This window comes from Ovis aries, chromosome 23, assembly GCF_016772045.2.
Source record: "Ovis aries strain OAR_USU_Benz2616 breed Rambouillet chromosome 23, ARS-UI_Ramb_v3.0, whole genome shotgun sequence".
Classification (NCBI taxonomy): domain Eukaryota; kingdom Metazoa; phylum Chordata; class Mammalia; order Artiodactyla; family Bovidae; genus Ovis; species Ovis aries.
Window position 1 is genome coordinate 37,683,433 of NC_056076.1, and position 21,249 is coordinate 37,704,681.

Here is a 21,249-nt window from a genome sequence, read left to right on the forward strand (position 1 = left end):
TTATTCAACTTTTTCTCTATCTCTAAACCTCAAACACAAAATTTCCAAATGTTTGACCAAGGAGGGTAGTGTTGGTAATGTTTACTACAGCAACAGACCCGCCAAGATACACAAACAAAAATGTTAAATGGCAAAATTTTTAAATTTAACCAAAATTAGAAATAGGAAAATGTATCCTGTATACAACATGTCGCACTGCCTGGTGCCTAGCCCACCAGACATTCATGTGCAGGCCCAGGTGCTTGTGATCCAAGTCCACACACTCCATGTACACAAACCCCCTCCACTTGAAAAAAGAAGCGATTTTAGGAGTCTATTACACAATGCATAAAAATGTAAGCCTCTTCCTTCCTCCACGTACCGCTGGCAGGCCCGGATCCTCAACATCAGATGGTAAAAAAGAACCCACCCTGAGGTGCTGCCCTTGGGAAAAAACAGAAGGAGAAGTGGGAGGTCAGGAGCAGGGAAGTGAGGAGAGATGAGAAAGGAGGGTCCAGAGGAGCCACGAGGAAGCTGAGGCGGCGAAGAGAGGAAAGCAGGGCAAACAAGCTGGAGAAGACAAGAAAACATGCTGGTGGGAAAACGTGATCCCTTTTACAGGTGAGGAAACTGAGGCCCAGAGAGGCAGCTCGCCCAAGGCCACCCGCTCGGCCGGCACTGATTTCTGATCAGTGCTTTTGTCTGTGATGCCAGGTTGAGGCCCCAGGCGGAAGTGCTGGGGGAAGGGTCACAGAGAGACAGGGAAGGAGGCCTGAGCCAGGCGGGCAGAGGCTGTCCACAGCCTTGACGTCACCGCCTCTTACACAACGAGCCAGCCCCAGGCCAGCCACCCGGGCTTCCAGGGAGCCTGGGTGCTGGCGTCACTGTGAGGTCCGGACCCACGACTCACAGAGACTCTGACTCAAGGAGCGTGGACCATGGACCCAGACGGAAGGCGAGCTCAATCTCCCAACACCGATTCCCCTCATAGGGCACTCGCCTCTGCTGCCCCCTGCAGTGCCCAGACGCCACCTGATCCCAGGCTGGGACCCGACAGTTCCCTGACTTGGTGGTGGCGCTTTTCAGACTTGAGTCAACGAAAAGGTGGAAATCACAACCAACCATTCTTAATCACCTCTATGACTATTTTCAAAGAAAAATACTACTGACTTTTTTCTCTACAGGCTAAGATAAGAATAAACGGTTGAGCATTGAGAAAAACTACTTTTTATTATTGCCTAGCATCTTCAATAGTATTTTTTTTAAAAAGGGTACTTGGAAGTCTTTTTTTCTAAGACTTAAATCTTTCAAGAAAAAAAAAAAACTTATTGAAATCTAGCATAGGGACATAAAACTAAAATGCTGGTCAGGAGAGTCAGAATCTTATTCAGATTCCATAGCTGATGACGCATGTAAAATATATACCTTCTTTATTTTTTTCCACTACTAATCCCATATAAGTATGGGATCAGGTATAAAGAACTTAACAAAGTATAAGAATTTAAAATTTCCTAACATGAAATTTGCTAATTGGTTAAACAGAAATATCTTTACGCCACCAAGTTATAGTCTTGTTTTTAACGCAAAACATGAAAATATTGATATGCAATCTACTCCCCCAAGTGGTCACGATGTGGAATAACAACACTGAATTACCAATGAAGAGGACTTCCCTGGTGGCTCAGTGGTAAAGAATCTGTCTCCCAGTGCAGATGTGGGTTCGATCCCTGGGTGGGGAAGATCCCCTGGAGAAGGAGATGGCAACCCACTCCAGTATTCTTGCCTGGAAAATCCCATGGACAGAGGAGCCTGGTGGGCTACAGTTTATGAGATGACAAAGAGTTGGACACCACTTAGCAATTAAACAACAACAAATCAATGAAGAGGTGAGAAAACTTTCTAAAAAGTTTTCATTAGTAAAATATATGATGAAAAAATTTTTTTAGCCTCAGTTACAAAGACTTCACGATCTCCACCATAACTACCCTACCCTGAAGGAATACACTGCGCATTTCCAAGGCCCCTCCTGGCAGACAGAAACGTACAAGGACCACAGACTACACCAACGCCTAAGACGTTTTTCCTTCCATATCTGGAGTTACTCATAATTAACGTTTGCCTATGAAAACAATCCGAAAGGGACTGATAACACCTTCTTCAAAGACAGGAGAAAAACCTGATACTCTGAGGTTTTCCAAACTTCCCTAGCTCAGCCATTTTTTGGAGAATGGCCATCTAGTCTACTCAAGCTCAAGTGTCTCATCGTGTCCTCACATACCCAACCACCAAACTCTAAACAGCATTAGCTAGTGGCAGTTTTCACCTGAGCCGTGAATGAACGAACAATCAAACATAAGCAGGTCTTTTTAGAACAGAGGCAAAAAAAAAAAAACAGAAGGGTCTCGTGAGGGCAGAACACCCAGCTTAAATCAACTCTCCCAACAATAATCTTGATGACGTACATCTTACATTTAAAATTCAACATTTTTACAGTCTACTTTGAAACGTCCATTTAATTTTTTTTTTTTTTTTTAGGCTAAATGGTCAAAGTTTTCTTCTACCAATTTCGGGGGTTGAGGTACCACAGTTACTGAACAAATGGCCTAGAATGTCCTCAGTGAACATTCCAGCATAAGGAATTTGGGACTAAACCACCTCTGAGCTCTCATACTCTGATACTAATGTTTCTAAGTCAAACTTTCACCCAAAATTTTGAGACCAGAATACTACTAGTCTGCAAGAGTCAAGTGTGTGACCATTAAGAGTAAAGCTTAAACAGCCCAATAAAAGATCAGAAGAACCATGGCTTGACTTGTGTCCAACATCCTGGACAACACTTTCACGAAAATAAAGCCAAACGGGAAACCCCAGGGCAGCTGCCTCACTTGCAGGTATGTGTCTGTGTCCTGTTCCTCGTAACTGTTCCTGTTTAAACATTTGTCTTTCTAGTCTCCCCTTTCACCCTATGAACAGTAGTTTGCAATGGTCCTGCCCCCATGGTGACATGCAGGGGCAAATCCCTAAGAATAATAAGCAAGCTTCTGTATGATGGCTATGTCTCCCCATTTCACTCGCACTCTAGAAATCCCTGTTGTATTCTCAAATTCAAAAAACTGCACATAATTTAAAAAGCATGGTGCTCTAACCTTTTAGTAACCAATTCTCTGCTATAACCTTACACCTGGCAGGAGCACACAGCCACTGCGGCAGATGCTGCTGGGGGTGGGGAGTGGGGCACAGGCTGGGTGTCGCCATGCTGCTCCACGTGGAATGGCTTAGAGCTGCCCGGGGAACTAACAATGAGCAAAGGCCGACGGTATCATTAACACAATCCGGAGAAGAACAGGAGAAAATGTCACAAACTGATCAGTATCCTGTGGGGGCCTGTGTCAGTCAGGTTCACATTCCTCAGGTTCTGTACATTTCTCACTGAAGATCTGGACCACTTGAGAAAAACTAGCAAGAGCTGTTTTAAATTATTTTTGTTGCTGCGATTTCACCTCCTTCAAAAAATTACTTACAATTTTCTTTGCTTTAAAAATATTGGTGATTAGCTGGTACTCTCCTTCCTGCAGTCTTCCATCTAGATAAATGAGCTGCTACCATAGTGCTGAGTTAAGTACTCAGAAGCCAGGAACTCAGCAGTAATCACCTGGATGTGCAGTTTCTTGGCGGGGAAGTAAAAATTCCATTACACATAAAATTCATACAAATAATAAGTACACTAGGATTTCAAGAGACAAGTGCACAGAGGATGAACTGTCACCAAGAGCAAGAACCAGTTCACATCTTACATGGAAAAGCCAGGATGTACGTGAGGGCCTGTCTGACTCCAGAATCTCTGCTTTCAACTGTATTGCTGGTGTTTAATTCACAGCTTGCTTACTTTCATATTAGCAGGCTTAAAGAAAATACCACCCAAGCCGCTGGGATTATCATTTTAATCAAGAATCCTCACGAGTGCTGATCAGAGTCAGCCCACAGGACAGATGCTCTGCAGGCTCAAACGGGCTTCCAAAGGAGTCTGGAGAGCCCGCTTGGTTTATGCGGTCAGCCTGCTCTCCCACTTTTGATTCTTTCCAAACTTCCCTGTTTCTCAGCTGCCTGCACGCGCATCAGCCCTGCTTCCCCATGAGAACACACGGGATCTCTTCTTGTGCGCAGGTTCATTTGTGTTCTTCGGGAAATGAATGGCAAACAAGGCTTGAAACACACTGCTATGAGAATAACTTGAGGAATTTACTTTCAGTTGGAACATTCTAATGCTACATTTAAGTCTGTTACCAGGTTTTATTTAACCAGTGAAATTTAAAATACAATAAAAACTCAGAATTCTGAGATGACTGTCTTTCAGAGGTTGGATCTGCTTACTGCAATATAAGGGTTTCCCTTGTGGCTCAGCTGGTAAAGAATCCGCCTGTGATGCGGGAGACCTGGGTTCGACCCCTGGGTTGGGAAGTTCCCCTGGAGAAGGGAAAGGCTACCCACTCCAGTATTCTGGCCTGGAGAATTCCATGGATCATACAGTCCATGGGGTCGCAAAGAGTCGGACACGACCGAGCGCCTTTCACTTCATTATAAAGCTCCCCTGCTGCTGCTGCTGCTAAGTCACTTCAGTCGTGTCTGAATCTGTGTGACCCCATAGGCTCCCCCGTCCCTGGGATTCTAAGATGAATAAAAAAAAAAAAATTAAAAACTGCAGTACTGGTACCCAGTTATATCGGAGAAGGCAATGGCAACCCACTCCAGTACTCTTGCCTGGAAAACCCCATGGATGGAGGAGCCTGGTAGGCTGCAGTCCATGGGGTTGCAGAGTCGGACACAACTGAGTGACTTCACTTTCACGAATTGGAGAAGGAAATGGCAACCCACTCCAGTGTTCTTGCCTGGAGAATCCCAGGGACGGGGAGCCTGGTAGGCTGCAGTCCATGGGGTTGCACAGAGTCGGACACGACGGAAGCGACTTAGCACCCAGTTACATCACACACATACAGAACTCAATTCCAAGATGGCAGGAGTAGTTGCACCCTTCACTGAAGGTAAAGCCTATGTCAGCTTTACTGCTGCTGCTAAGTCAGTATTTACATTGAAACCATACAAGAAAACACAATACTGGCAACCTAGCATTCTTTCTCTAATATTTTTAACTGAGTTAAACTCTGGAGCTAGTCCTTTGCAACCATTCAGTTCAGTCACTCAGTCATGTCCGACTCTTTGTGACCCCATGAATCGCAGCACGCCAGGCCTCCCTGTCCATCACCAACTCACGGAGTTCACTCAGACTCACATCCATCGAGTCCGTGATGCCATCCAGCCATCTCATCCTCTGTCGTCCCCTTCTCCTCCTGCCCCCAATCCCTCCCAACATCAGAGTCTTTTTCAATGAGTCAACTCTCAGCATGAGGTGGCCAAAGTACTGGAGTTTCAGCTTTAGCATCAGTCCTTCCAAAGAAATCCCAGGGCTGATCTCCTTCAGAATGGACTGGTTGGATCTCCTTGCAGTCCAAGGGATTCTCAAGAGTCTTCTCCATCACCACAGTTCAAAAGCATCAATTCTTCAGCACTCTGCCTTCTTCACAGTCCAACTCTCACATCCATACATGACCACAGGAAACACCATAGCCTTGACTAGATGGACCTCAGTCGGTGAAGTATTGTCTCTGCTTTTGAATATACTGTCTAGGTTGGTCATAACTTTTCTTCCAAGGAGTAAGCATCTTTTAATTTCATGGCTGCAATCACCATCTGCAGTGATTTTGGAGCCCAAAAATATAAAGTCTGACACTGTTTCCACTGTTCCCCCATCTATTTCCCATGAAGTGATGGGACCAGATGCCATCATCTTCGTTTTCTGAATGTTGAGCTTTAAGCCAACTTTTTCACTCTTCTCTTTCACTTTCATCAAGAGGCTTTTTAGTTCCTCTTCACTTTCTGCCATAAGAGTGGTGTCATCTGCATATCTGAGGTTATTGATATTTCTCCCGGCAATCTTGATTCCAGCTGTGTTTCTTCCAGTCCAGCGTTTCTCATGATGTACTCTGCATAGAAGTTAAATAAGCAGGGTGACAATATACAGCCTTGATGTACTCCTTTTCCTATTTGGAACCAGTCTGTTGCTCCATGTCCAGTTCTACCTGTTGCTTCCTGACCTGCATACAGATTTCTCAAGAGGCAGGTCAGGTGATCTGGTATTCCCATCTCTTTCAGAATTTTCCACAGTTTATTGTGATCCACACAGTCAAAGGCTTTGGCATAGTCAATAAAGCAGAAATAGATGTGTTTCTGGAACTCTCTTGCTTTTTCCATGATCCAGCGGATGTTGGCAATTTGACCTCTGGTTCCTCTGCCTTTTCTAAAACCAGCTTGAACATCAGGGAGTTCACAGTTCACGTATTGCTGAAGCCTGGCTTGCAGCATTTTGAGCATTACTTTACTAGCATGAAGGATGAGTGCAATTGTGCAGTAGTTTGAGCATTCTTTGGCATTGCCTTTCTTTGGGATTGGAATGAAAACTGACCTTTTCCAGTCCTGTGGCCACTGCTGTTTTCCAAATTTGCTAGCATATTGAGTTCAGTGCTTTCACAGCATCATCTTTCAGGATTTGAAATAGCTCAACTGGAATTCCATCACCTCCACAAGCTTTGTTTGTACTGATGCTTTCTAAGGCCCACTTGACTTCACATTCCAGGATGTCTGGCTCTAGATGAGAGATCACACCGTCGTGATTATCCGGGTTGTGAAGATCTTTTTTGTACAGTTCTTCTGTGTATTCTTGCCACCTCTTCTTAGTATCTTCTGCTTCTATTAGGTCCATTTCTGTCCTTTACTGAGCCCATCTTTGCATGAAATGTTCCCTTGGTAGCTCTAATTTTCTTGAAGAGATCTCTAGTCTTTCCCATTCTGTTGTTTTCCTCTATTTCTTTGCATTGGTTGCTGAAGAAGGCTTTCTTATGTCTTCTTGCTATTCTTTGGAACTCTGCATTCAGATGCTTATATCTTTCCTTTTCGCTTCTCTTCTTTTCACAGCTATTTGTAAGGCCTCCCCAGACAGCCATTTTGCTTTTTTGCCTTTCTTTTCCATGGGGATGGTCTTGATCCCTGTCTCCTGTACAATGTCACGAACCTCCACCCACAGTTCATCAGGCACTCTGACTATCAGATCTAGTCCCTTAAATCTATTTCTCACTTCCACTGTATAATCATAAGGGATTTGATTTACGTCATACCCGAATGGTCTAGTGGTTTTCCCACTTTCTTCAATTTAAGTTTGAATTGGGCAATAAGGAGTTCATGATCTGAGCCACAGTCAGCTCCTGGTCTTGTTTTTGCTGACTGTATAGAGCTTCTCCATCTTTGGCTGCAAAGAATATAATCAATCTGATTTCAGTGTTGACCATCTGGTGATGTCCATGTATAGAGTCTTCTCTTGTGTTGTTGGAAGAGGGTGTTTGCTATGACCCAGTGCATTTTCTTGGCAAAACTCTATTAGTCTTTGCCCTGCTTCATTCCGCATTCCAAGGCCAAACACCCCAGGTGTTTCTTGACTTCCTACTTTTGCATTCCAGTCCCCTATAATGAAAATGACATCTTTTTTGGGTGTTAGTTCTAAAAGGTCTTGTAGGTCTTCATAGAACCGTTCAACTTCAGCTTCTTCAGCATTACTGGTTGGGGCATAGAGTTGGATTACGGTGATATTCAATGGTTTGCCTTGGAAACGAACAGAGATCAGTCTTATCTCTGATCTATACAACTTCTGTGTAGATAGATTTGCTTTATCCTTGTACTTTACAGATGAAGAAATAGAGGCTCAGAGGGAGCAAATTTTTTTAAGTGCCAAATCCATGTTCAAACCCCAATCCACTTACTGAAACCTCAAGATGTCTCCATAGTAACTTCTAGGACATAACACAATTTGGAATTCAAATTTGATGTGCTAAGTATTTTTAAAATCTCAAATAAAATAAATCTAAAAGAATAAGCTATCTAGGAATAAATGTAGCCGAGGAGGTGAATATTTGCATATTTAAAATCACAAAACATTGCTAAAAGAAGTCTAAGGTGACTAAAGTAAATAGAATAAATAAATAGAATTTAAAGTGACTAAAGTAAACAGCCTCGAGTTCATGGCTACAACACTGCTGAGATGTCAATACTACCCAAAGCCATCTATAGATTCAAATCAATCTTATCAAAACCCTAACAGACCTTTTTTTTTTTTTTTCTGCCGAAATAGAGTCTATCCTCAAATTGACATAGAATTGCAAGGGGCCAAAACAACCTTGAAGAAGAAGAACAAAGTTCCTAATTCCAAATCTTGTTATAAAGCCACAGTAATCAACATTATGTGGTACTTGCATAAAGATAAACATACAGACCAACATAATAGAAGCCGGCATCCAGAAACACACCCAAACATCTAAGGCCAATTGTTTTTGACAAGGGTGCCAACCCTATTCAATGGGGAAAGAACAGTCTCTTCAACACATGGTGTAGAGACAGCCCCAACTCCAGAGCCTGTCTGTCTAACCACACTGTAGGTGTCTAATTCACACATACAGAAGACCTATTGTGTATGACACTTCTTATAGAATAACTAGCTCAAAACAGATCAAAGACCTAAAAATGGGAGGTAAAACCATGAAACTCAATGATTCTTAGATATAACATCAAAAACATGAGTAATGAGAGATAAATTGCGTTCCATCAAAATTTAAAACTTTTTCCCCTGCATGAAAGGACCTTATCAAAAAAGTGAAATGACAAACTACAGAATGGGAGAAAATACCTGCAAATCACATATCTAATAACAGTTTCATGTCCACAATATGTAAAGAACTTGTGCACAACTCAACAACATAAAGGCAACCCTATCCAAGTTATCAGTAAAAGACCTGCACAAGTATGTCTGTGAAGATACACAAATGGCCAGTTAAGTACATGAAAGATGCTTACCACGGTTAATCATTAAATGCAAATAAAACTACAAAGAAATACCACTTCATACTTATCGATGGCCATTTTCAAAACACGAAACAGAAAAGCGCTGCGGATGCAGGAAAACCTCGCCAGTGTGCAGAGGGAGCAGCATCTCTTACCCGCCCTCCCCCCACTCCCCAACTCACCACATGATGCTGTGGCCATCTCCCCAGCCAAGACAACCAAACACGTCTCCCCCGTATCTGAGTGTCCCCTGGGAGCAAAATCCTTCCAGTTGAGAGCCATGGTTTATCTGGACGGCATATGGCCCTGTATTTATGCCCTGGTTCTGGTTAGGCACACAGCTTGGGCTCTGAATTTAGGCAGTCTTAAATGATGGCTCCCCTGCTTCCCTGACACGGAACCATCCTGAACTTCAGTCTGACCAGAGCCCCACACGACCCCTCCCCTCCACAGAGCTGGGGTCACAGCGGTGTCCACCAGGGAGGACTGTTTCCAGAGTTCAAGGAGTTCAGACTCCTGTGTAACTGAGCAGGACCCTGTAGGGCCTTCCAGGGACAGACCCCCTCCCCATAGCCTCTGCTGCAGCTCCTCTTTGAAGTGCCTAGATAACAGTATCTGATGTGTCAAAACAACACTTCCTGACTTGTTTTATAGATGCTAAAACCTCCACCAAATGGAAGAAATTAACCACTTGAGGCCCATGAGCAGACAGCCCCCAGATCTACTGGAGCCTAAGGACTGACAATGTTAACCATGCTGTCACCACACCATCAGCCAATCAGAGAACTGTGCACCAGCTGGGGCACCCTTCCCTCTCCTTGCCTTTAAAGATGCTTTACCGAAAGCCACGGGGAGCTCAGGTGTTTTGAGCACAAGCTGCCCTGGACTGCCTGCTTGGCACCCTGAATAAACACTGCCCTTTCCTTCACCACAACCTGGTGTCGGGAGACCAACTTTACTGTGTGTGGATGAGCGGACCTAAGTTTGGTTCAGCAACAGCAGCACATGGAAACTGCTAGGTACTTAACAAGTACTAGTCCTCTTCCTTCATTAAGAAACAATGTACAGACTGTTCGCAACCTATAATGGGTTTGGCTTGTGAATTTTTAACTTCACAATGGTTCATCTTACGACTTCTCAGCTTTATAATGGTGCAAAAGCAACATGCATTCAGCAGAAACCTTACTTTGCATTCTGAATTTTGATCTTTTCCCAGGCTAGGGATCTGCCTTCTCTACGATCCTCTCCCGTGCTGGGCAGAGGCGGCCCAGCTGCCAGTCAGCCGCCCGGTCGCTAGGGCTGATGATGACACATTATAGCCATCCTGCACCCAGCCCACCATTCTGTTCCTCACTTTCAGGACAGCAATCTGTCACATGAGACAGTCAGCACTTCACGACACAACAGGTTCTGTCAGTTGGTCCTGCCCACCTCTAGGCTAATGGAGGTGTTCTGAGCACGTTTAAGGTAGGCTGGGCTGTGATGCACGGCAGGCGAGGGGTATATTAAATGTATTTTCGATTTAGGATGTTTTCAACTTAGGATGAGTTCATCAGGATGTAACCCTATTCTTAAGTAGAGGAAGATCTGCATTGAAAAGACCTGGGTCACGCAGGAGCCTAACAGGTGATATCAGGCTGGGACCCCTGCCACCAAGGAGCCCACTACTCACTGAGGGACACAGCAAAGTCAACGAGTGACCTACGACTTAACTCCCACTCAGTCAACAGCTCTTCTTAGCTCTCACTTTAGCTTCCCAAACCATTTCCCGCTCCCTAAGGCCCACCCAAGAGCGGTCTACCCTGCAGTCTATTTGTGCAAACAGTATGTGAGTCTTGACTCAGAAATTCCAGCCCCAAAGAGCCAAACTAGGGCTGACCTGGGTCGGAAGAGCCCGAGAAGTACAGGCAGAGGTCTTCAGGGAAAAAGGCTAGATCCAACTCCTTCCAGACCTGCACGCCCCACCCCCCGCCCTGCGCCCCGCCCACCCTAGACTGGCCTCCCCAAGCAATGGGAAGACATCTTCCCCACATATTCCCTTCTTCAAGTTTTGGTGTAAAACCACTTAGTCACCCTGACACGTGACCTAACTATTTAATGTGAATGCTCTCCTTTAATCACTACTGAGGGGTATCACTACTGAGGGGTACAAAATAAACCAATCCTATTTTTGTACCACTGTCCAGCACGTTATTAATTTTTTCTTGTTTAAATTTAGGTGTCACACAGGATAAAAGCCAGTGTCACCACTATGCAGTCACAACTCTTAAACAGCACAGAAGTAGCTGTGGTTCATTCCTCTCACTTGCCTCATTCACCAGGTTTGCTCTGAATGACTTCTGGTTCTTTTCGTAAACCTAAGCTACCCTGGAGAAGGCAATGGCACCCCAATCCAGTACTCTTGCCTGGAAAATCCCATGGACGGAGGAGCCTGGTAGGCTGCAGTCCATGGGGTCGCGAAGAGTCAGACACGACCGTGCGACTTCACTTTCACGCACTGGAGAAGGAAATGGCAACCCACCCCAGTGTTCCTGCCTGGAGAATCCCAGGGACGGGGGAGCCTGGTGGGCTGCGGTCTATGGGGTCGCTCAGAGTCAGGCACGACTAAAGCGACTTAGCAGCAGCAGTAGCAGCAACCTACCTTGAAGGGTAAAGATCTTCCACCATTGAGCATGGAGAGATGTATTTCAAGACTGGAAGCAATTTTAAAAGGATGAGGTGTTCCCAAACGTGTGAGAATGACAGCGTCACTGACATGCAGACACTGCCCCTGACTGCACGGGCTCTTCCTCACATTCCTTCACAGACGCACTGCTTGCACGAGTATGAGCAGATTCCTTATCAGCCATTTGTAATGGAGTGCAAGACTAAGCACTTGAGGTAATCAGAGCTTCTGGGTAAACTTTAGATCTTATTAATAACATAGGCACCTGTTACTTAAACGTCAGCGTTTTTCATTATGAATAATGTGCACCAATGATCACCATCCACCAGTCCCACCTCGGTGGGCACTGGGGGCTGCTCTCATCCCAGGACAGTATGTACGTACATATCTACGCAGCAAGTTTCTCACACACACACACCCTCTCCCAGAACAACAGAACCACATTCCACCTCCCCACCCCACCATCTGGTTTCACAGAGGCCTTGCCACAGGCATCAAGTTCCATACATTTTCCAGGAACACCAAAGCTGACTGTAAACCACTGCATGAGAGGTGACGGTTTCAACACTTCACGAATATGCACAGTTCATTTTTGAGGCTTGTATTTCTCTAACTTAAATTGAAAGGAGTATTAGGGAGGTTAAAGCTACAGCCTTGGCCATCATCAGAATGCCAAGCCCTTGTGTGGGAATGGATCTCACCTGGTTTCAGAGAGCCGCGATGCGTTCCGGTGCCACAACCCTAGTTAGAAGGTGACTTCTGCCGCATAAACGATTAGACCAGCCTCTCTCACTGCCTCAATCACCTTTCAGTGACTCCTGCAGTGGAGAGGAGGGTTTTCCTCATGACTTGCAGCACAACAATTAAACAAACAAGAAAAAAAACAAGCACCAACCCATCAGCTTAGTTAACTGATGTCATGACTGTGGCCAGGAGGCCTCAGCTCCTATAACACAGACAGCCGTTTCACTCTCAGGAATGCAGCCCCCTGGGGATCTCAGAGGGAAGTCTCTCAGAACAGGAAGCACAAATTCACCACTTCCTCCTCTTCTTTTTGGAACCACCTGGGGACTGTAAGACAGCACGTGGCGATCAGGAGGCTGGGAGGCAGGGCCGTGGACTCCCAGGCAACCACCCAGCTCCGGCATCCCAGGCTGCAGCTGCAGAAGGCCCAGGGAAACCTGGAAGGGCCTTCCAGCTAGGCCAGTGCAAACACGACTCGAATTTCACGTCCTATTTGACTGTGCACTGTGCCTACCAGGGCCCCGGGGGAGTTTTCAGACATGTCAGGAGGGGCCATCCCTCTCAGGGCTCTGGGTGGACCGAGAGAGCAGCTGCGGCCAGCGCCCCCTCCTCCCCCGGCCCACCCCGGGGAACACGAGCTCCTTCAGAGAGAGAGAGGAGGATTCCCAAGAGCAACAGCGGGTCAGTGAAGTAGCGTTTGTAATGTTGGAAAACAAAGCCTGTTTGCCATATTCATCTGTTTAAAAGCAGCATCTACTTGGACGTGCTGTTCCATGTTCGATTCTGAGGTGGGATCAAGCAGTGAACTTGGGGGACCAGGCACCTGCCCGCACAGCACTTACACTGTAACGCTAAGGAGAGAGAGAGGCAAAGACAAAGACAATGCTAGACCGGGCTAACTACTACGAAGGAGGTCAAAGGGTGCAGGGAGGAAGGAGTGGAGCGGGTGGCTTTAGGGGAAAGCCACACCTGAGAGACAAACAGCACAGCTAACCCGGGAGAGGGAGCACAGGTCTGCGGTCTCCTAACGTGCAGGGACGGACTTCGATCTACTCTCACAGGGCTCTGCAGCTGCTCTTCCTTTAGGCATTCTGCCAACCTTCAAACTACTGCGGAATCAAGGCCAGAGTCGAAAATAAGGTGACTCAGATGCTAAGTTATAAAACATTCAGAAAACCAGTGGAAATTTTAGCAGTCACAGACTCTGAACAAAATTCTCCAAGTGCAATCAAAAAATTGCTTCCTGAGAGTGGTTTTCTGATCTTCAGTGAAGGCAGATGTGACTAAAAGCATCTTTTAAGAGGTTACAATAAAGAGGACACGCTGTTGACACAGAAGGTGTTACCTGATCAGCATTCCCTCCTGACACTTGTCCTTCTGGGCTGAACTGTGGCCTAGGGCAAGTCGGTGTTCGAACCCTCAACACATCACAACGCCACCTTATCTGGAAGCGGGATCTTTACAGGGGTTAACTGAGCTGAAATGCGGTTGTCAGGACAGGCCCTCAACGAATGACTGGCTCCCTTATGCAAAGGGGAGCCCTGGACAAAGAGAGACACACACAGACATGCACACCAGGGGAGAAGGCCATGGGAACCTGAGGAAGAGATCACGGTGCCCTCACGGTGCCCGCCCACAAGAAACGCCGAGGCTGGTGCCTAACCAAGAGAGGTGGCCCTGGAGGACCCAGTCCTGCTGACACCGTGACCTCGGACCCGCGGCCTCCAGAGCTTTGAGATTGCACGCTTCTGGGTTTAAGTCCTCATTCGTGGCACTTTGTGATGGCAGCCCTAGCAAAGGAATCCACTCACCAGGTCAACAGGAAGAAATACAAGGGCAGTAACTGGCAGGCACAAAAAGCGTGGTTAGAGGAAGTGGAAGACGTCATGCTTTTGAAAGATGAAAGATGGATGCAGGAAAAAAAAAAAAGAGGATCACACAGTCAGAAAGTGCTCATAAGTCCTCCTTGGTGAAGAGACGTCAGAAACCACGACAACTCCCAAGAAAATTTCCAAGTCAAAACCATGATTTTCCAAACTGAATGTTCCCACGGGTGCCTGCAGACAGGAGGGGCAGCACCCGGCTCCAAGGGAGGCAGTCACGACGGGAGGGGCCCTTGACTTCCAGCAGCCCTTCCTGCATCCGCCCACCGGGAGGGCAGGCCCAAGGCAGGCAAGGGTCACAGGGACCCAGGCGAGGGGTCCGGAGCTCTGTCGGAAGCTGGGGGCCTGACACACACGCCAACACAACAACTAACTACAGAGAAGACAAAGACGAACTGCTGAAGAGACAGGATCCTTGCACAGGCTTGGCTCTGAACCATATTCAGTCATGAAAACAGACACCGAATATTGTGACAATAAACTATGATACAGTTATGTTGGGAGGACGGAAGGAAATGTGTGTAAGGAGGGTTATACAGGAGATGACTCTTCACCTCGCATACCAGGAAGTCACTTTCTCTGAGAAAACCTCCAATCAGAAAAACCAAGCTATCGAAGTGCACACACACACATACACACACACGCACCCAAGTCCCACACAAAACAGGCAGAGGAGTTGAAAGGAGTTGCTTTCAGGAAGCAGTGATCAAGAGTGAGGAAGAGTAGTCAAAGCACTATTTGAATTTATAAACTACGTATAAATATATATATACACACATATACTTTAAAATGTCTTAAGATGGAGAAATTTATTATGTGATGCAGCCTTATAAAAGAGAATCTTGTTTACTGGAATGCGATCTACTAGAGAAAAGAGAAATAAACACCAAGTGCTCAGGAGCACCATGAGGTTTTGTTTGGCTTTTAATTAGCAGAAGCTCTTTCCCAACTCTCAGCATCAGCCCTGGTGGTCCATTTGAGAGTTAGGTACTTTTCATTAACAAGACCAAACAAATGAACCAGGAAACTTAAGTATAGCAGAGCCCCTATTACGTTATCCAGATGATTTGTGTGGGGTAGGCAAATGTCCTACCACAGAAACCAAAAGGCAAAAGTTGCTCAGTCACGTCTGACCCTTTGTAACCCCCCATGGGCTGTATGTGTCCCACCAGGCTCCTCTGTCCATGGCATTCTCCAGGCAAGAATACAGAAGTGGGTAGCCATTCCATCCTCGAGGGGATCTTCCCAACCAAGGGATCGAACCCAGGTCTCCCACATTGCAGGCAGATTCTTCACCATCTGAGCCACCTAGGAAGCCCTACACAGAAGCCCTTTCCCATTTGATGGCAAGGACATCAGCAAAAGATTCAGCCAGCATTTTACCAGGACGACATTCAGCAGTTGGGGGAGAAAAAAAAAGATCAGCTACCACAGCAATACAGGTATATTAGTATTTTTCAACTAGCAGAGAATAAAATTACACATAGTTTTATAAATCTAAGTAAATTTTTTTATGAAAATGATTGAAGCTTGCAGAAAAATGTCAACTACTTAGAGACTAGTTAAAAAGCAGACAGCAATAGAATTTTCTTTAAATTAAGCATTCATCTGCAGTATATATACCAAGTACAGACAACAGCTCTACTTTGCAGATACAAAGACAAGGCTCTCCCTACAGGCCTGGACAACAAGATTCACATAGCCAGAGTGAAAATGACGGCAAAAATCCCAAGGCTTAAATTTGTAAATGGACATAGTACATAAAGTATATACAAAACTGCTGACTTACAAAAGCATATTTCCTATTTTGACACTATAAAGATTAAAGTTTCTGGGTCAAGGAAGAAATTTTAAGCACAGGAAGCAATCATATTTCTGAGACATAAACACCTTTCAACCAAACATCACATTCTCGTGCTAAAAATACCAGCACAGAGGTCTCTCTGATTCTTCCTTGGCTCCCTTTGAACCCCTCCCCATCCAGCTTCACACAGAAGCAGACTTAACCCCCCGAAAAGACTGCAAGCTACTTCAGGGCAAGGGGGATGTTCTGCTGCCTTCCGGCCCTTTGCCCTCGTCTAGTCAGAGCTCCCAGTCTGGCACCCTGCCTCAGTCCTGGGGTGGATCGAGGCTCTGACACTTAACACACATCGTACTCAAAACCTGAGAACCAGCCCAGCTGTATAGGCATTGTTGTCTCCACATTATAGATGAGACAACTGAGTTAACTTAAGGCCAAAAGTGTATTTAAGAACGTGGAAATTCCTGAAGGTCTATGAATGTATTTGTTTAATGGGAAGTTCCCCTGTACTGAAGAGCTGATAAATCCCAAATCATTTATTTATTCACAAGTAAGGAAAACACCATTAAAACTCCATTAGAGAGAATCTTTCTGCCAATGGAATTGGCAAGTTGAGTCAAACGATACAGTGAAGAAAGCACCAATTAAGAAACCGTCAAACTCGACAGCATTAGGGGTCTCAGCCGGCTGCCCCCACGGGAGGAGAGAGGCTGCGGCGTGGAGGAGACAGCTGGAAGCCCCATCCAGCTTGGCCACGTTGGACTCGGGGCCGAGCCCCTCAGCCCAGTCCCAGGTAACGGGGAGTCACAGAGGACACGCAAGTCGACAGTCCAGAGTACCTGGGAAGATCCCTGAGGAAGGGAGCTTCTTGGATTCTGACAAACGGTGTCTCCAGAAGTCCAACTGAGCCCAGTTCTCCTTCTCGACACTAAACAGAATCAGTGTCCTGGGGGACTCAGCTGAGAACAATACTCGGCCAGCGTTTAGGAGCCGTGTTTTAAATGCTCCATTCCAACTCAGCCCAGCAATGCTCTCGTGCCGGGGTGGGGCAGGCAGAGGGACCAGGCATCACACAGTCCCACTGATTCCAGCACGGTCCCAGGCCCACGGCCTCCGGGGTTCTCTCCCTGGCACTTCTTGCCCTGGCACCGTTGGCTTTCAGACATAAATGCCTCAGAGAAACCCAAGGCGCCTACACAGCAAATGCTAGCCTTCTAGCAATTGACAGACGCTGACATTAAGAATTAGTTCTCCAGTGTTACCTAATCAAGTCAAAACAAAGCCCGAAAACTGGCTCCAGCCTGCTGAGCAGACACAGGTGAATTCTTACAGTCCTTGGGCAGAGCAGTGGTGATGCAGCGAGGGCGGCACCGCCCCCTGCACAGCTGCCAGCCTTTGGCAAAGCTCTTCCAGCCTCACCATCTTTACCTAGAAAATGGGAGTGCTATCTCCACCTCCCAGAGTCGTCGTGACTCTTGAGATAACTTGTGTGAACCACAAGGCCTTGACCTAAGAAAGTGTTCAATCATGTAACTGCAATGCTGATGACAAGGTCTTACAAACATCAAGCACCTCCTAGAAACATGGAGTGTTCCTAAAAGTAGACATCAGCACCATTCTGCAGACGGAGAGCCTCAGTGGAGGGAGCAGCTATCTTTTAAAGACCCCCAAATTCCAAATTCTTACTTTTCAAATAACATTACTTAGGCAAGTTTTTTGAACTGGCTGAGCCAGGTCAACAAAAGATCAGTTCCTTCTCATAAAGCACTGGTTTAATACACGTTTTTAGTTATAAAATGGAAACCTTCTCTCTTAAATGATGCTTCCCTAAATAAGTCCTGCTTCTGTGTAGTTCTTATGTAAAAAGACGTTATGATTTTTTTTTTTGTTCAGTCGCTAACTCGTGTCTGACTCTCTGCAACCCCATGGACTCCAGCATGCCAGGCTTCCTGTCCTCCACTATCTCCCAGAGTCTGCTCAAGTTCATTTCCATTGGGTTGGTTATGGCTATTAATGTTACTCAAAATTCATCCAAAAATGTTGAAATTTTGAAGAAATATGTAGGTAGATTCTTTGGAAGTTTTACAAAGGAAAACATAATTACACGCAGACTCCTGATAAGGCAAAACTATATTCACACAGAATCTTGAAACAAAATGTATGTCCCCGAGGGGTCTCCTCTAAGCCCAAGCACTCCTTGACTCACGCTGGTTCGGAAAAGACATCAGTTTACGAGGGTCACAGGTCTATAACCGCCCCCATCAGAGGAAATACCACTTCATACCAGGGAGCAGCAATTCAGAGTACGTAATTCACATGAACGGTCTGATGGTTTCACTGTCTCCCAGTTGATAACCATACAAAATCATACAATAAAATTAACGGATGAGTTTATATTGAAGAGCTTCTACCTTTCAAGGGCCTTTCAGAATGAAACCACATGTCTCTAGTACAGCAGGACACACCTAGCTTATCAAAAGCAAAAAACGTCACATCACCACTAAATGAAGAGATGAGAACCATCCTGACCACCGCACACTGCCTCTGCTTATTCAGAGGCAGAAGAAAGGCTCTCAGGTAGATTTCAATTCCAGATTAACTGATGAACTTCTTTATAATTATGATCCTTTTTCTATAAAAAGGAAAACATCTTAGTAAAGATTGAAAAACAGGATAATATCACCCCTTCCATTAAGTTTCAGAAATAGGCAAATGCAGACACTCAGCCACTGAAGATGTTACTTGGTGCCACACACCCGTCTTCCTTCCTGCGAGAAAGTCACTAGTCCCAGCTTCAGAGTTTCTGAAGGAGGTTTTCCCTGCCCTCAGCATCTCCTCTTCATCTACAATTACTTAATCATACTCACCAAAACCAAGTCACTTCTAAACCTAGGTACTGGTACCTCTTCTCTTTGAAATATTACTGTCTTTAATCATGTTTCTTAAACTTTTCAAATCCATGTTCCTTTGCACTCCCTGTAATGTTACATAAAATATACAACAACTAAGTTAACAAATGACCAAAAAAGGTAAAAATCAAGACAACTGGAGAGCGCGCAACAGGTGCCTTCAGTTACTAGGTGTGCACCACCACCTGAGCACCCTGGATCTGACTCCTTCCATGCATCAACCCGTTAAGACCTGTCCCTTCCTCCCTCTCCCCTTCACGGAGACTTGTAAACCTACAGATCTTGTCCCCATGACCGGTCCCCAACGGTGCCCCTGTTTAAAGGTTCCTTCCCTCTTCAAACTGTCTTTTCACTAGAATACAACAAGCCGTTACATCTGGTTTCTTATTCCATCCAACAGTCCACCTCTCCTCTACTCCCTTTGGTTCACTATTTAGAGCAAAGGGGGCAGATTGGCCACAGGGAGTGTCTGAAAACTAAGGCAACAGTTGTTGTTTCCTCTGACCCTGGTGAGCAGCTAGAGGAAAGCCATAGATGACTTGAGAGCAAACACCAAGCAGCCTAGGACAAACGAAAAAGCAACTGTATCACCACATGCAAAGGGCGTGCCTCCCTGCAGCTGATGTTAATCAAGGGAAGTGCGGCTAGAGGATTAAATGTTCAGGCAGGTGGAGATGGCTGGGAGGAAATTGAGACAGGAGAAACTCAGATTTGCTAAAACAGGAGAGAAGAACCATTCTAGATTCTTCAGTAGGAAAGATGGAAAAAATGCTAGAAGCTGAAAACAATTTAGAATTTACAAACCACTCTGAATTTTGCTTATACTCTCAAAGTGTTAGTCTCTCAGTCGTGTCCAACTCTCTGTGACCCCATGGACTGCAGGCCCTGAGGCAGCTCTGTCCATGAGATTTCCAGGCAAGAAGACTGGAGTGGGTTGGCATTCCCTTCTCCAGGGGACCTTCCTGACACAGGGATCGAACCTGGGTCTCCCGTATTGCAGGCAGATTCTTATACTCTGCCTGGTTGAAACAAAAATCAGTTGATGCAGTTCAGACGAACTTTATTACGAAACAATCAAGGGAACTGGTACAGAAAATAAATGAGGATATGAAATGAAATAAAGCCAACAGACTCAGTTACTGTTCATAAGATTAATGACGGAAGACTTTATCTAAACTGTTCACATATGCCAACAAAGTCAGATAAAGACAATCCACCAGCTACCAGGGCAAGGCGAGCAGTGCTTTCCTGGGAGCCAATGCTTCTCCTCCGAAGAAGCAGGGAAGTCTTATTTGGATAGTTCATGTTGAAAATATGCAGATACACTGCAGATACACACAACACTGCATAACAAGTTCTAAATGCAAACACGACAAAAACTGGCCACACATTCCAAATGGCTTTTTAAAAGATCACCTTCTAGTCCCAGCCCCTGAACTTGTATGTAGTCTCTCAAATCATATATTTGATATAAATAGTCTAAAAATAATTTTAAACCCCCCCCCCCCCCCCCCCCGGAAAGTTCAGTTGGTAAAGAATCTGTCTGCGATGCAGGAGACCCTAGTTCGATTCCTGGGTTGGGAAGATCTGCTGGAGAAGGGATAGGCTACCCACTCCAGTATTCTTGGGCTTCCCTTGTGGGCTCATCTGGTAAAGAATCTGCCTGCAATGTAGGACACCCGGGTTTGACCCCTGGGTTGGGAAGATCCTCTGGAGAAGGGAATGGCTACCCACTCCAGTATTCTGGCCTGGAGAATTCCATGGACTATTCAGTCCATGGGGTCGAAAAGAGGTGGACATGACTAAGCGACTTTCACTTTCCACCTAACAGCCATATAAACCCCTCCCTGGGGTTTGGCCACACCCTTCTGGTACGACCCGAGATGAAGGCAGGGAAAGGGGCTGATGCTATGGCCAAGGAGCCTCGCTTTACCGGGTGAATGCATTCTGGCTCCTTTCTTCATTTCTTTGTAGCAGTCTAACTGACAAACAGCATCATCGAAATTTAGCACTTAAAAGTCTTTAGAGGAAAAAAGATTTTAAACTATAATCAGTGAAGCAAACAAGACTGTACAATATAGTTTATCATCATTTAATTCCAAAGGTCACACTATGGGGCTTTATCTTGCATCGCAGCACCATTTATCTCCTAACGGATTTTCTTTTCCTTCTTCCCTCTAGAGGGAATGGATACTTAGGAGCCGAATCCCCCAGTCCCAGGGTTCCAGAGCAGGCCAGACCACCTGAGCAGGCCAGACCACCTGGACCCAGCTTCCTGCTGCCAAGGACTCACACAGATCCCAAGCAACTCTCTCTCCACTTTCACCC

The 21,249-nt window shown here is 45.7% G+C and overlaps 1 protein-coding gene across 5 annotated transcripts in view; it reads right to left on the reverse strand.

Moving 5' to 3' along the window:
- The window catches only part of LPIN2 (lipin 2), a 96,156-nt gene that overhangs the window by 54,461 nt on the left and 20,446 nt on the right, over window positions 1-21,249 (reverse strand). The window contains exon 1 of one of the 5 annotated variants that reach the window (XM_042239650.2): window positions 12,286-21,205. The exons of the other annotated variants lie outside the window; for them this stretch is intronic. The gene's annotated coding sequence lies outside the window, so the exon portion shown is untranslated. Of the gene's footprint in view, window positions 1-12,285; window positions 21,206-21,249 lie in introns of those variants that run through there. 5 annotated transcript variants of the gene reach the window in all.